The sequence below is a fragment of the Apis laboriosa genome, unplaced genomic scaffold (genome assembly GCF_014066325.1).
Source record: "Apis laboriosa isolate Shangri-la unplaced genomic scaffold, ASM1406632v1 scaffold19_cov150, whole genome shotgun sequence".
NCBI classification, from domain to species: Eukaryota; Metazoa; Arthropoda; class Insecta; order Hymenoptera; family Apidae; genus Apis; species Apis laboriosa.
The window spans coordinates 3,244,667-3,254,880 of NW_025222278.1; the positions used below are offsets into that span (position 1 = coordinate 3,244,667).

Consider the following 10,214-nt stretch of genomic DNA (forward strand, 5'->3'; position numbering starts at 1 on the left):
GGTTGGCAAACCGGACGAAGCGGAGAGGCAGCTCGCGTAACGCAACCGCACGGTAGCCCTCTCGTGCGAAAAACTTGTTGTCCGCTCGCCTTCTTTACCACCGATGCGAAAACTGACCCCTCGAAATCACGACTACCTACGATACGATAAAACTCCATTTATCGAAACGAAATTTTCGTCGATAATGCTCGATTTCGTGAATTCCATTTATTATTTAAACAAACATTTATTTTCATTATATGAACATTTACGCTACGAACGAAAAAATTAATTATATAATTATATAATTATATAATCCGTAAGATCAATTATATTCGTATGATTCGATCTCCAGTTTATTGTTCGTAGCATCTCGAGCAATTTTTTGATAAAATTTAGGTTATAAAAATTTAAATATTAAAAAATCACGAATATCAAAAACGAATCCATAATTATCTCTATGAAATGTTCTATCCCAATGGGTAATTTTCTAAAACACGTAAATTTTTTAAAATTTTGAAATTGAATTATTACTAGAAAATTATAATGGACCACGAATATACGTATAATGAGTCAAGCTTCACGGTATACCGCATGATGCACGATTTCGTTGAAATGTTTCGACGCGAGGCAAAGACAAGGTTCTGTTACCGCGTTATAGCACTTAGATACATGCTGTTGTAGATGTACCGATTGCTTCTGATCCTTATCGGCAATGAGGTTTGAAAGATGAAAGGAGAAGTAGGTTTACGATACTGTGTCGAAGTTAGAATTGTATGCATTGAAATCTATGGATGGATCCTTGAGCTAATTGCATCTTGTTTTTTTTCATTGTTATCTCATTACATCGTTAATCACAAGGGATGGATATACGGATGGTATTAATATATTATCTAGATACAAATAAAGATAAAGTTTTATTTCTGTTACACAGGCGCGCCACGCCGCGGCGCTCCATGTCATTCTATCTTTGTCTCTTTTCATCTAACGCAAACTTCGATTGCTTATTTATGTATATCAATCTTTGTCTTCGTATTAAATCTTTAGAATCGATCGTTCGAGGATATTCCAAGAATAAATTAATATTTCTTTTGTATAAAAATTCGAGAAGACACATATTTTCTAGATATATATATATATAAAATATATATACAAATCTTATAAGTTATTTTATTAATATAAAAAATTAAAAAATTATTTTATTTTACAAATTTTTAAAAATTCTATACATCAATTTTTCTAAAAATTCATTACATATTTTATAATTAAATCTTTTCTATTCGGTTTACAGAAAATTTATGTATGATATTCTCTATAAATTAAACGATTCAAATCTCTTTCCTGTCATTGGATCGTAAATTATGCTGCGTCAAATAAAATTTTTTTTTACACATCATCAACTTAATTACTCTATAAGCAATTTTATAGTCCAATTAATGGCCGCGGCAAACGTGTGCGTTCTCTTATTATAAAGAATCACTTTCTCATTCTGTCGCATTTTTAACTTCTGGCGCCACGTCGATTTCAACTTTCACGTGTCACGTTAATTTCAAGTATAAGTGATAAATTTCTGTTACGTAAGATTTTATAACTTTCTTTTAATCAAAAAACATTGTACTATATTAATCAATTTTTGTGTAAAAAGAAAATGAAAAAAAATCTATCGTCTCGTAATTTGTATATGGATACATAAATCATTCTTTTTATACATTTAATATTAAATGGTAATAGTAGTAGAAATAGTCTATAGTATATTACTATAATACTTATATTTAGTTTACAATTATTAAGTAATTAAAACGGTAAATCTGTAATGAACTCTATCATATAATTCTTTATTTTTCACAATCTTTACGTTTTGTAAGTCTATAAATATGGTGAATGAAAAATTTTATCTCATGATATCCACAACAAAAAATCTTTTACCAAAATCTTTTAATTAAATTGATCATTAATTAAATCTTGCCAATCGTTCGACCTCATACTTATTTTATAATTTAATATTGATAAATACGGCAAATATCCAATACCTGTTTTCCAATAATCTTGCTTCTGCTGAAGATACATCTGTATAATGCTTAATTAATAAATTTGAATTAATTAATCAAAGTAATATATTCGTATATATAATATATGAAATATATACGAACAATAAAATAAATTATTGCATATGTTATTTATTTTTTCGAATGTTTTGCTTTGTAACGCTTAATTATATGAATAGACAAAATTTCATTTTGATTCTATAAATATATAAAATGAGAATAAAGAATATTAAATAATTTTCGATCATTAATAATTAAAATATACATTAACATTTCTAAAAAATAAAATATAGCAAAGTAAAATATAATACATGTAACTACATGTATTTTTAGTTAAAATTGACATTCATTATTAATATTTAACATCTGAAAAATAAAAGATAACATATAATAACATTTGAAAAATGTTAAATTTTTCCAATTTTTTTTTTTATATTTTATAACGTTTTTATAGATAAAGTTATATATATTTAGATAGATGCTTATAGTTTACTGTAAAATATACATGTGTAATGAAAATTATGATAGTTTTCTGACCCTATTGATAATGGTCGACGATCCCTGTTCGTTAACTTATTATGTCATCACAATTTTGTCTGATATGACTAATCCGATTACTTACGATAATTGTGCCCTTTTGAGAAAACATTTCTATATTATAAATAGTTTATTTCATCATAGAAATACTCAAATTCATAATTTTTCTCAGTACAATTCCATCACACTCATAAAATAAATTATTAAAGATTATCAAGAAGATTCTTAAACAATTTTAAAAATTATAAAAGATTTTTCAAATATAAACTTATTTCTTGTGTACAAGTATAAATTGAGAAAGATTACGATATGAAAAATAAGAATCGATAAATAAAATATTAAACGAAAAATAAATTGTAATTGTAGGTATATTTTCTTGGAAAATATGACAGATTCTGATACTCACCCTCATTTTCTGAACGTTTATCACGGGAAAACTGGAATTTAAAAATAGTCATCTTATCATGCTCTATCATCGTTGGTTCAGTTTACTTTAAAATTTCTTAATGCTCTGGAAAAAAAATGTATATTTGTTAGCTATATCCATAAAGTTACTCAAATATCCAAGCTGCAAGATATATGAATTTATCGTTCTATAAAGATAAAATAAGATATAAAATATTCTGGAATAAAAGAAATTTATGTTTTCTTCTTATGCTGTAGATTAAATTGAATAAGATCGTAATAAAAATCAGTGGGAAGTTTTAAGCAGGGATCGGACGGTATCTAAATTGACAAAATGATTGGTTAACGCGAGGAATAAAATCGGGAAGGAGCAAGAGCAACATAATAGAGGTCTTAAGATCGTGCTCTCACCGTGTATAGAACCGTGTGTACATATATACGGTGGATAAATGGAGGCAAAACTATCCAGACGAGTGACTTTCACCCGATTGACTTTCCCTTTCTCGACTCGATATACTCGCCTCTGTAATTCGACGTATCAGTCTGCCGCCTCCGAGATCGGAATCGTTTAGCAGTCCACATCCGTTCCCGATCGATTCCACCTTCGTTCATTTTGTTCTACAAAGATAACGCGACATGCGAGAAATCGTATGCAAGTATTGTGAGTAAGTATCTACTTACTCGTGAAATCGATGTTCAGACATGTTTTGTGTGCCTTTCGATAAATAACGTTGGATCGAAAGGAGGACGTGAGAAACGAGTCGAGAAGATGATTTTCGTTCGGTTTGTTATCACGTGAAAATCGTTTCTATCCTAAGTGAGAAAATTTGATGGTTGGATAACGTTATTAAGAAATATGAAATGTCGTTAATCCTTTTTCACCTGTAATTTCTTCTGTCGAGCCAAGAATATAATTTCGTATATCTGTATATCTGTAGAAAATGAGAAAAAAAAAAAGGTTTCTCTTAAACGATTACAAATTATTAAAGACGAGGAAATAAAATGTTCCACGATATTCCTTCGAACGTGTTTAACGATCGATACCTTGTTTCACGTGAAATACGCCAGTGGTGATTTTGCCCTTGGTGGCAAAATCGATTTCACCTAGATCGAATCGACCATTGACGTCAATCCACGTTGATGCTCAAGACTCATGCATGCATTATGCTTTTGCATCATCCGAATACGTGATCATAAGCTCGTACCAATTCTTCTTATCTAATTCATGCTTTTGCGTCAAATCGCATTTTTTTTTTTTTTCCTTTTCTCGTTTCTATAAACATACCCGACTAAATGGAATGAGATATATAGATCATTCGAATGTGGAATGAAAAAATTGAAAGATATGAAGATTATACATTTGTAACCGAAATAGCAATGAGCAAAATAATCTGATCATCGTCTGGAATAATAAATTGGTATTAATAATTTTATTTAGATAGACATTATAGATAGAAGTCGTATGAAAAATTTTAGGTCACATTCTATGAGCAACATTCTACGTGTCGTTCTAAAAACATAGTTGCGTTGCAGAATCTACTATTGTAAACTTGGATACTTATTGGATTTTCTATTTCGTTATACGATGGATCCAATGAAATATTTGAAAGATTATTATAAAAAATAAAAATCATCTTTACAAAAAAAATTAAAAAAGATTAATTACGAAAAGATTAAAATTTTATTCCTGATATAAACTATATGTTGTAGATTATTCACGCAGACTTAATTAAAGTAATAATAAATTTATAATTTTACAATATACAAATGTTAAAATTTTCAAAATAAATTAATTTTCTGAAAAAAAATTATAAATTCTAATTTCGTTGATTTCAATAATTTCGATAAACAATTACATCGTTCGATATAATTGCAAACAATTTATGATCAATCTTAATATGAAATTTTGCAAAAAGATTAAAATCAACGATCATTTTCACAGAAAATTGTTCTTCGATACAAATATCAATTTTTGCAAAGTTTGTTGTTATGTTTTGATATTGAATCGTTTTTATTATTGGCCATTATTACGATGGTAATACTTAGCAAGTGGAGATTAAAAATAAACTTCGAGGAATAGGAACGGAAGGAAAGAAACGAGTTGGCTAAATATTTATGTTTATAGCTTGCCGATAGTCGTTACAATACAAAAATAGAAAGAAACTATAGACGGAAACGATCGTATCTGTTTTTTAAACGCTATCGTTTCGGTACAGAAATTTTTCGAATTATTTCGAACAAAATTGATTAAGATTTCAATTTGTAAATGTTTCTTAACGATAAGAAAAATGCAAAAGAATCAATTCAATTTTAAATAACTCTTTCAGAAAGATAATGTACCAATTGATAAGACTTTTACCGAAGTAAGTCGAAAATCATTTCAAGGTCAACAGGTCGATAAATTCGTGTTGACATCAACTACAACGCTGTCAAGTTAAAAATACACGATACCACTTAAACAAATATCGATGATCTTGAAATTTCTTAAAACAATTTCTTAAAACAAATGAGTTTAAGGAAAATATTTTTCCTTTATCATAACTCATTGAACAATGTGATATTCTTGTTCAAAGAAGATTTTTATTAAAAATAGTAAAGATATTTAAACGCTTTGCTTCTCGTAACTTCCATTCCATGTAATATTTTATGATAATTCAATTTTTTTTTATTTATATCATAAAAATTTAATAGACGTGACTCAAATATAATTATAATTACATTAACATTATTATTAATATTTTGAAATTTAAGTCATATGCACAAGTCACTATGTATTGCACAACGATAAGAGTTTGATAATAAAATTTTACAAATACATTTCGCTAAATACAAATCATCCGATAACATTCTCGTAAATGATTAATCATTATTAAAATACTGTATCGAAATTCTTAATAAATTATTAATAATCGGTAAAAAAAAGAAAAGATTTAGAAAAATTAATCGTTCAAACTAAAATTAAAACGTTTCATTAACGATATTAATAATTCAACTAGTAACTTTGATAAAAATAATATATAATTGTATTATACGTATGTAAAAAATACTGGATGACTCGATTCAATGAAAAATCAATCGAACGTATCTTTTTGTCACGAATCTACGTAACGATACGAATAAAGCTATGAATCTTTTTCACATTTTATACGTACAATAAGCATTGGTATTTTGACGTAAACCTGTATTACTGAAATACAGTTATATTATAATTAAAGAAATATCTTTTTTCATTTTTTTCACTATCATCACGAAACTCTGCGGTCTTTCCATGAAATTTTCCACGGATATTTTTCATATTGACGACACTTATCATTGCAAGTCTATCTCTATAATGTTAAACTTCGTTTACAATGACATATATACGTATATCATGCGATAAATTGTCTTACGTAGCATGAATTTTAAATAATGGTATCATGCTAGATTGGAAAGTGAAAAAAATATATTTACTTATGAAGTTGATGAAAATGGTAAATAATAATTTTCAAATGATAAAAAATTATAAATAAAGTTTTTATCAATGTTGCGATATTTCAGATTATTCTATTATCCTACAATTTTTGTTACACCATATTAATCTATAATTACATATCAATAATTGCGTATCGTCGACACTAATAAAAATCAACTAATAAAAATCAAATCAAAAATTTATTATTAAATTTTGTATCCACCATTCGTAATAGAATAAAGTTCAACAACTTTTTTTTTATAATAATCAACGATTTCTTTTTTATAATATATCGTATGATTTTCTTTTGAAAAATTTGTAAAAATCGTACAGATATTTTTTAATCGATTTAAAAATACTCTTAAATGAAAGAAATAATCTTTTATTTATTTTTTACTATTACCACTCTTAGATAACTAATAAAAAATTATAAACGCAACATCAATGATATTGTATATTTTTATGAGATCAATAAGATACAATAAAATATCATTCGCACTGACAGAAATAATTCAAAATAACGACCATTCAATTGAACATATGACACGTTTCATTTCTTTATATTCTCTATTAGGATTGATAGATAGATCCTTTAATACAAATCACTCTTTGCGATTTTAAAATCGTGCAACTTTCTGATAAATTATAAATCGTATCCTTGAACATACTATAAATATATGAGAAATTAGCGATTCTTATTTCTTTTCCTGAATGATATCAATCCGATCTAAATTAAATTCCCAGAGATACCTGCCTGATTGATTATGCGTATATATTTAAACAATAATAAGTCACGAGCATCGCGCGATGTATTTTTTTATACGTATTTTTTTATATAAATAATTCTTATATTACGATAAGATCTTATATTACTCGATATCAACGATAAAATAACGATATTTAATAATTTGGAAATAAAATTAAAACAGATAAAAAAAATAAAAAGTTACCTAACAGTTGGCATAATAAAAATTATTATTTAGAGAAATTATTATGAGAATTTTGAAGATAAATAATATAATAAATTTTGATAAATTTTGAAGATCGAATTTAAAATATGGTGTGCGATGTATCGAAAAAATTTTAAATTAAATAACGAAAAAATATATAATAATAAAAATACGTAGGAAATTTTTTTAACTTTACATACCGGCACGTTCAAATTTGTATTTCTGTTATCTTCTATCGTTACAACAAAAGTATACGCTATCTATCTAACAATAAGAAGATAAGTAGCACGAAAACGATAAATCACAAAAACTTCTCAATAAGAGTATACATGTTCGTATCATTCTTCAGTCCAGGAAAGAATTTTATTATCACAATGTAATTTTCCCTTCACGTTTCTAGCGGTGTGAATTACCGATGCTTCCACTGAGAAAATATAAATGCACGGTAGATGAACGGCGTAAACTTCCTGTAAATCACGATGGTTTCTTTGAGAAAATGCAAACGCTTAGGGAACCCGAACAATGAGAATTAACCGCGGCTATGAAAATTATACCGCTTACGAACCTCGATGTTAACATCGTGAATCAAGTTGAGTTAATGAAAGTAACGTCACCGATCGAACAAAAGAATTGGAAACTGGGAACATTTGTTAACGGCTAATGTGTATGAATTAAACGAATATTAATATTTTTTTTCACTTACGGTTGGGACGCCTTGAACGCAATGAAAAAAAAAAAAAAAAAAAAAAGATAAATATCGATGGAATGAAATAATTTTAAATAATATAAAATACGGTTTGAAATTTGGCATTCTCGTCGATCGTATCGATCAGAAAAATCCAATTCAACAAAATCGACTAATAAAATTGTAAAATATTTCTTTCTCGACGAAAAAATAATTGTCAAAAATCGATCATCCCTATGAATAACGATACATAACGCAGGTAAATTGAATATATGGAATTTTGTTGAAATAAAAGGATAGAGATGCGTGGATTAAAAGGAGAGCATATAGAATAGAGGAGTGCGATAGTTAGAGGCGCAGCTTGCCAGCGGAACGTGTTAATTATTAATACAAAGCATTTAAGCCGAACAGTTATGGCGGCCTATTTTAATCCTGGAGCTCTGTTTTCACCGTTGCTTTTCGGCCACTTCCGCTCCTGAATTAGAAGCGCCAATAAACGGGTGGGCCTATATAGAGGCCTCGTTGTTTGACCAAGTGCACGCCAGCCACCCTCCGTACCCGCTCCACTCCTTTCAAATACCAGGAACGACGCCATGAAAAAAACCGATAATTCCACGTGTTCTGCCTTCAAAAATCGAGATAAACGTTGGGAGAGCAGTTAGTTAGCGATTTCGATATCTCGCCAACTCTCGTTTCAACCATCGTTCGATATTATTTTTTAATATTATAGACGCGTCTTTTCTAGATATTAGAAATAAGAGGTTAGATAAAAAACGATCAGTTTATCATTTTCTTACGTGATATACGATCATAATTCTCGTTCGAACCATTCATTACTGACAAACCAGACACAGTGTCGACGAACCGGAATATGAATCTGAATCTTTTTTGTGAAACCGAAATATATTAACTTACATATTACATATTTATATATAAATTAAATCAAATCCTTTATCTTTTCTTCGGATAATGAAGCGTTATGTGACCAAAGGAAATGGTTATCTGAAGTTTTTTACCCCAGATTAAAACATTACTTCATCGTTATCGGTTATATACAACAACATTTGAGTATCAAGAATTTTAGGCGTTTCATTTTCCATTAAGTCCCATTGAATTCTAACGATAAATCGTTATAAAATAATCGTAAAATTTTAAAGATTTGTAAGATCCTATAAAGTTTACAATAACAAAATCTGATATTGTCTGATTATATTATTCCCTATATCGATTCCAATTTCAAATTAACGTCTCTTAAATTAAATTCTCTTTCGAAACAAAAGAAGAAAAATATAAAAGAAAAAAAAGAACAAAATACTCGATCGTAGAAAGTTTCAACATTGAACTCGTGCGACGCTAATCGCGTCGTTTTACTTAATGATTCACGAAATGATTCGAAATAACCGATACTGCTTTTAACGCAAATTCCTTTCCTCGGGCCTTTTAATGATTTCATCGAATCTAGGCGCACGTTTTACGCCTATATCTCGCGTCTTTCATCGCATCATCATGCGAATTTTATATTCGCGTTTGCACCTTTGTCGTGACACTATTACGCTATTATGTGTATTAGTTTCTGCTACGTGCCGCAGAGGTGGATTAAAGGTCTCGCGGATAATGGCAACAACAGGCATTTGTTCTGTTATGAAGTCATATCCTTTTGTGTAATTGGAGGCTTATGTGAAATGTGTTTGTTTTTTTTTGTGCAGTAAATGAAAAACTTGACGCGTTTCGTCGTTCAAACAAAGTATAAGACGGGAAAAGGTATCTTTAAAATTTCTTTTCCTACGTGTGTTTCATTCTCGTATAAAATGCATCTAATTTTATTACTTCTGTGTTAAATTCCTATCAACTTTCGTAATTTTTTATTTCGTATTTTAATTTCTGTTTCGGATACTTCGGATAAAACGTGTAATTCCAAGTATAAACACTTTTTACAAAGCACATTCGAAACCAATAAAGAAATAAAAAAAACATAATGGCAATGCGTACGATGAGAACGTCATTGAATAATACGTTTCATAAATCTGTCAAAATGTCCGAAATGTTCACGTATACGGTAGCACTTAACACTAAATACACGCAACAAGTACTTACTTAAAGTTGGAAGTGAGAGTACCATATGGAATCCTTGAGGAAGGTTAGGTCCTTTGATGCCGGTGACT

The 10,214-nt window shown here is 28.7% G+C and overlaps 1 long non-coding RNA gene across 1 annotated transcript; it reads right to left on the bottom strand.

Moving 5' to 3' along the window:
- Window positions 1-2,967: 2,967 nt before the first annotated feature.
- Window positions 2,968-3,777, bottom strand: LOC122712156. Its single transcript, XR_006346271.1, has 3 exons — window positions 3,648-3,777; window positions 3,378-3,584; window positions 2,968-3,072 (listed from the first exon to the last, which is right to left on the bottom strand). It is a non-coding gene; the product is annotated as an uncharacterized LOC122712156 (long non-coding RNA).
- Window positions 3,778-10,214: the final 6,437 nt, after the last annotated feature.